The following is a 7,504-nucleotide window of genomic DNA, read 5'->3' as shown; positions in this document are numbered from 1 at the left end:
GTTCCCAAAGTGGAATTCCGAGTTGGGTGACAGTTCAAAACCATTTTTTCCAGTCGGAGCTTTGTTTATTTCCCCAAGTCTGAGATTTTCGAGTTTCCAGTTGTTTTGAACGCGGCATAAGAACTAGAGACTGCCTCCAAGATGTCCGACCATTGTTTCAACGTAATCTATTTACCATCGCAGATGTCGTCCGGGGCTGACATCTTGCTAGTTCCGGTCTCAGGAGCCCATTGGTACATGCGCATTAGCAGTCGAGCCCAGCGCGAGCTAGAGCTGGTCGTGGATTTTGATTAGTGGGGGATGGGACATTTGCAGGCACAAAGCTCCACCACACAACCAACAACCACTGGAAACATGAAGAACATGTATGCAACTGTTATTCAGGACTAAGAGGACGGTGCTCTAGATTTTCACCTCAGGGGACAGTTGGATGATATCGGTTTAACACAATCAGAATAAGCACGATTTGACACAGATAGCTTGGTAACATCAGGTGTACTCTGGGAACTGTAGTTCTTAATACAGGGAAACTTAGCTGTTTTTGGTTTTGTTCAATTTGTTGTTGAAGACTAATCAAATAAAAAAAGACAACGGTTCATCAGACTGGTGGAAGGTTTAGTACATGTTGAGCTGACCCTGCCTCTGTCCCCACTGACTGAGATGACCCTGCCTCTGTCCCCACTGACTGAGATGACCCTGCCTCTGTCCCCACTGACTGAGATGACCCTGCCTCTGTCCCCACTGACTGAGATGGCCGTGCCTCTGTCCCCACTGACTGAGATGACCCTGCCTCTGTCCCCACTGACTGAGATGACCCTGCCTCTGTCCCCACTGACTGAGATGACCGTGCCTCTGTCCCCACTGACTGAGATGACCCTGTCTCTGTCCCCACTGACTGAGATGACCCTGTCTCTGTCCCCACTGACTGAGATGACCGTGCCTCTGTCCCCACTGACTGAGATGACCCTGCCTCTGTCCCCACTGACTGAGATGACCCTGTCTCTGTCCCCACTGACTGAGATGACCCTGCCTCTGTCCCCACTGACTGAGATGACCCTGCCTCTGTCCCCACTGACTGAGATGACCCTGCCTCTGTCCCCACTGACTGAGATGACCCTGCCTCTGTCCCCACTGACTGAGATGACCGTGCCTCTGTCCCCACTGACTGAGATGACCCTGTCTCTGTCCCCACTGACTGAGATGACCCTGTCTCTGTCCCCACTGACTGAGATGACCGTGCCTCTGTCCCCACTGACTGAGATGACCCTGCCTCTGTCCCCACTGACTGAGATGACCCTGTCTCTGTCCCCACTGACTGAGATGACCCTGTCTCTGTCCCCACTGACTGAGATGACCCTGTCTCTGTCCCCACTGACTGAGATGACCCTGCCTCTGTCCCCACTGACTGAGATGACCCTGCCTCTGTCCCCACTGACTGAGATGACCCTGTCTCTGTCCCCACTGACTGAGATGACCCTGCCTCTGTCCCCACTGACTGAGATGACCCTGCCTCTGTCCCCAACACTGAGATGACCCTGCCTCTGTCCCCACTGACTGAGATGACCCTGTCTCTGTCCCCACTGACTGAGATGACCCTGTCTCTGTCCCCACTGACTGAGATGACCCTGCCTCTGTCCCCACTGACTGAGATGACCCTGCCTCTGTCCCCACTGACTGAGATGACCCTGTCTCTGTCCCCACTGACTGAGATGACCCTGCCTCTGTCCCCACTGACTGAGATGACCAAGTCTCTTAAGGGCATTGAAGACAGTGAATCAGTAGATAAATGTTGCTTTCATTTCATAACCCATTTGTTGAGACCATTTGGTATAGAAAGTAAATATCGCCTGTTGCCCAGATTTCCTATGAATATTCCATACCATCTTGCAAGGCGAAGTTATACAAACAATAGCATCATTACTTGTTGAGTCAGAGGAGCATCATTTCATAACTTTATTCTTACGTATGGGTTGATCATCTCAGAGCCAAAATAAAGTAGCAATTTCTGAAAATATCACTAAAGGATAAAGTGATGAACAGATATTAAACATGGGAAACAGACGTTAAATAATACATTTTATTCACACCAACTGGCGTAAGTGTAACACTCGTAGTTGCCATATCTACAGAGTTGATTGGAATTTGTTTCAAAGCAGCTCATGCAAACAAAAACAGAAGACTAAAAACACAAAACATCCATAAAAGCATTCATACTTGATTAGTACTCTAGCTCTGGAGGGCCACTGTACATACTAGTGACAAGTGCTAACCAGAATAGTGTTGTCCTCATTAAAGTGCCTGTGGGAGGAGGCTAGTAGACTATTGAGATACAGCCACAGTGTGTCCCAGCTATGAGACTATTGAGATACAGCCACAGTGTGTCCCAGCTAGTAGACTATTGAGATACAGCCACAGTGTGTCCCAGCTAGTAGACTATTGAGATACAGCCACAGTGTGTCCCAGCCAGTAGACTATTGAGATACAGCCACAGTGTGTCCCAGCTAGTAGACTATTGAGATACAGCCACAGTGTGTCCCAGCTAGTAGACTATTGAGATACAGCCACAGTGTGTCCCAGCTAGTAGACTATTGAGATACAGCCACAGTGTGTCCCAGCTAGTAGACTATTGAGATACAGCCACAGTGTGTCCCAGCTATGAGACTATTGAGATACAGCCACAGTGTGTCCCAGCTATGAGACTATTGAGATACAGCCACAGTGTGTCCCAGCTATGAGACTATTGAGATACAGCCACAGTGTGTCCCAGCTAGTAGACTATTGAGATACAGCCACAGTGTGTCCCAGCTAGTAGACTATTGAGATACAGCCACAGTGTGTCCCAGCTATGAGACTATTGAGATACAGCCACAGTGTGTCCCAGCTATGAGACTATTGAGATACAGCCACAGTGTGTCCCAGCTAGTAGACTATTGAGATATAGCCACAGTGTGTCCCAGCTAGTAGACTATTGAGATACAGCCACAGTGTGTCCCAGCTAGTAGACTATTGAGATATAGCCACAGTGTGTCCCAGCTAGTAGACTATTGAGATACAGCCACAGTGTGTCCCAGCTAGTAGACTATTGAGATACAGCCACAGTGTGTCCCAACTAGTAGACTATTGAGATACAGCCACAGTGTGTCCCAGCTATGAGACTATTGAGATACAGCCACAGTGTGTCCCAGCTATGAGACTATTGAGATACAGCCACAGTGTGTCCCAGCTAGTAGACTATTGAGATACAGCCACAGTGTGTCCCAGCTAGTAGACTATTGAGATACAGCCACAGTGTGTCCCAGCTAGTAGACTATTGAGATACAGCCACAGTGTGTCCCAACTATGAGACTATTGAGATACAGCCACAGTGTGTCCCAGCTAGTAGACTATTGAGATACAGCCACAGTGTGTCCCAGCTAGTAGACTATTGAGATACAGCCACAGTGTGTCCCAGCTAGTAGACTATTGAGATACAGCCACAGTGTGTCCCAGCTAGTAGACTATTGAGATATAGCCACAGTGTGTCCCAGCTAGTAGACTATTGAGATACAGCCACAGTGTGTCCCAGCTAGTAGACTATTGAGATACAGCCACAGTGTGTCCCAGCTATGAGACTATTGAGATACAGCCACAGTGTGTCCCAGCTATGAGACTATTGAGATATAGCCACAGTGTGTCCCAGCTATGAGACTATTGAGATACAGCCACAGTGTGTCCCAGCTATGAGACTATTGAGATACAGCCACAGTGTGTCCCAGCTAGTAGACTATTGAGATACAGCCACAGTGTGTCCCAGCTATGAGACTATTGAGATATAGCCACAGTGTGTCCCAGCTATGAGACTATTGAGATATAGCCACAGTGTGTCCCAGCTATGAGACTATTGAGATACAGCCACAGTGTGTCCCAGCTATGAGACTATTGAGATACAGCCACACTGTGTCCCAGCTAGTAGACTATTGAGATACAGCCACAGTGTGTCCCAGCTATGAGACTATTGAGATACAGCCACAGTGTGTCCCAGCTATGAGACTATTGAGATACAGCCACAGTGTGTCCCAGCTATGAGACTATTGAGATACAGCCACAGTGTGTCCCAGCTAGTAGACTATTGAGATACAGCCACAGTGTGTCCCAGCTAGTAGACTATTGAGATACAGCCACAGTGTGTCCCAGCTAGTAGACTATTGAGATACAGCCACAGTGTGTCCCAGCTATGAGACTATTGAGATACAGCCACAGTGTGTCCCAGCTATGAGACTATTGAGATACAGCCACAGTGTGTCCCAGCTAGTAGACTATTGAGATATAGCCACAGTGTGTCCCAGCTAGTAGACTATTGAGATACAGCCACAGTGTGTCCCAGCTAGTAGACTATTGAGATACAGCCACAGTGTGTCCCAGCTAGTAGACTATTGAGATACAGCCACAGTGTGTCCCAGCTATGAGACTATTGAGATACAGCCACAGTGTGTCCCAGCTATGAGACTATTGAGATACAGCCACAGTGTGTCCCAGCTAGTAGACTATTGAGATACAGCCACAGTGTGTCCCAGCTAGTAGACTATTGAGATACAGCCACAGTGTGTCCCAGCTAGTAGACTATTGAGATACAGCCACAGTGTGTCCCAGCTAGTAGACTATTGAGATACAGCCACAGTGTGTCCCAACTATGAGACTATTGAGATACAGCCACAGTGTGTCCCAGCTAGTAGACTATTGAGATACAGCCACAGTGTGTCCCAGCTAGTAGACTATTGAGATACAGCCACAGTGTGTCCCAGCTAGTAGACTATTGAGATACAGCCACAGTGTGTCCCAGCTAGTAGACTATTGAGATACAGCCACAGTGTGTCCCAGCTAGTAGACTATTGAGATACAGCCACAGTGTGTCCCAGCTAGTAGACTATTGAGATACAGCCACAGTGTGTCCCAGCTATGAGACTATTGAGATACAGCCACAGTGTGTCCCAGCTATGAGACTATTGAGATACAGCCACAGTGTGTCCCAGCTAGTAGACTATTGAGATATAGCCACAGTGTGTCCCAGCTAGTAGACTATTGAGATACAGCCACAGTGTGTCCCAGCTAGTAGACTATTGAGATATAGCCACAGTGTGTCCCAGCTAGTAGACTATTGAGATACAGCCACAGTGTGTCCCAGCTAGTAGACTATTGAGATATAGCCACAGTGTGTCCCAACTAGTAGACTATTGAGATACAGCCACAGTGTGTCCCAGCTATGAGACTATTGAGATACAGCCACAGTGTGTCCCAGCTATGAGACTATTGAGATACAGCCACAGTGTGTCCCAGCTAGTAGACTATTGAGATACAGCCACAGTGTCCCAGCTAGTAGACTATTGAGATACAGCCACAGTGTGTCCCAACTATGAGACTATTGAGATACAGCCACAGTGTGTCCCAGCTAGTAGACTATTGAGATACAGCCACAGTGTGTCCCAGCTAGTAGACTATTGAGATACAGCCACAGTGTGTCCCAGCTAGTAGACTATTGAGATACAGCCACAGTGTGTCCCAGCTAGTAGACTATTGAGATACAGCCACAGTGTGTCCCAGCTAGTAGACTATTGAGATACAGCCACAGTGTGTCCCAGCTAGTAGACTATTGAGATAACAGCCACAGTGTGTCCCAGCTAGTAGACTATTGAGATACAGCCACAGTGTGTCCCAACTATGAGACTATTGAGATACAGCCACAGTGTGTCCCAGCTAGTAGACTATTGAGATACAGCCACAGTGTGTCCCAGCTAGTAGACTATTGAGATACAGCCACAGTGTGTCCCAGCTAGTAGACTATTGAGATACAGCCACAGTGTGTCCCAGCTAGTAGACTATTGAGATACAGCCACAGTGTGTCCCAGCTATGAGACTATTGAGATACAGCCACAGTGTGTCCCAGCTAGTAGACTATTGAGATATAGCCACAGTGTGTCCCAGCTAGTAGACTATTGAGATACAGCCACAGTGTGTCCCAGCTAGTAGACTATTGAGATATAGCCACAGTGTGTCCCAGCTAGTAGACTATTGAGATACAGCCACAGTGTGTCCCAGCTAGTAGACTATTGAGATACAGCCACAGTGTGTCCCAACTAGTAGACTATTGAGATACAGCCACAGTGTGTCCCAGCTATGAGACTATTGAGATACAGCCACAGTGTGTCCTAGCTATGAGACTATTGAGATACAGCCACAGTGTGTCCCAGCTAGTAGACTATTGAGATACAGCCACAGTGTCCCAGCTAGTAGACTATTGAGAAACAGCCACAGTGTGTCCCAGCTAGTAGACTATTGAGATACAGCCACAGTGTGTCCCAGCTAGTAGACTATTGAGATACAGCCACAGTGTGTCCCAGCTATGAGACTATTGAGATACAGCCACAGTGTGTCCCAGCTAGTAGACTATTGAGATACAGCCACAGTGTGTCCCAGCTAGTAGACTATTGAGATACAGCCACAGTGTGTCCCAGCTAGTAGACTATTGAGAAACAGCCACAGTGTGTCCCAGCTAGTAGACTATTGAGATACAGCCACAGTGTGTCCCAACTATGAGACTATTGAGATACAGCCACAGTGTGTCCCAGCTAGTAGACTATTGAGATCCAGCCACAGTGTGTCCCAGCTAGTAGACTATTGAGATACAGCCACAGTGTGTCCCAGCTAGTAGACTATTGAGATACAGCCACAGTGTGTCCCAGCTAGTAGACTATTGAGATACAGCCACAGTGTGTCCCAGCTAGTAGACTATTGAGATACAGCCACAGTGTGTCCCAGCTAGTAGACTATTGAGATACAGCCACAGTGTGTCCCAGCTAGTAGACTATTGAGATACAGCCACAGTGTGTCCCAGCTAGTAGACTATTGAGATACAGCCACAGTGTGTCCCAGCTAGTAGACTATTGAGATACAGCCACAGTGTGTCCCAGCTATGAGACTATTGAGATACAGCCACAGTGTGTCCCAGCTAGTAGACTATTGAGATATAGCCACAGTGTGTCCCAGCTAGTAGACTATTGAGATACAGCCACAGTGTGTCCCAGCTAGTAGACTATTGAGATATAGCCACAGTGTGTCCCAGCTAGTAGACTATTGAGATACAGCCACAGTGTGTCCCAGCTAGTAGACTATTGAGATACAGCCACAGTGTGTCCCAACTAGTAGACTATTGAGATACAGCCACAGTGTGTCCCAGCTATGAGACTATTGAGATACAGCCACAGTGTGTCCTAGCTATGAGACTATTGAGATACAGCCACAGTGTGTCCCAGCTAGTAGACTATTGAGATACAGCCACAGTGTCCCAGCTATGAGACTATTGAGAAACAGCCACAGTGTGTCCCAGCTAGTAGACTATTGAGATACAGCCACAGTGTGTCCCAACTATGAGACTATTGAGATACAGCCACAGTGTGTCCCAGCTAGTAGACTATTGAGATACAGCCACAGTGTGTCCCAGCTAGTAGACTATTGAGATACAGCCACAGTG

Source organism: Salvelinus namaycush, unplaced genomic scaffold (genome assembly GCF_016432855.1).
Source record: "Salvelinus namaycush isolate Seneca unplaced genomic scaffold, SaNama_1.0 Scaffold1798, whole genome shotgun sequence".
Classification (NCBI taxonomy): domain Eukaryota; kingdom Metazoa; phylum Chordata; class Actinopteri; order Salmoniformes; family Salmonidae; genus Salvelinus; species Salvelinus namaycush.
The sequence above is the reverse complement of the archived record's forward strand: the minus strand, read 5'-3'. Positions refer to the sequence as shown.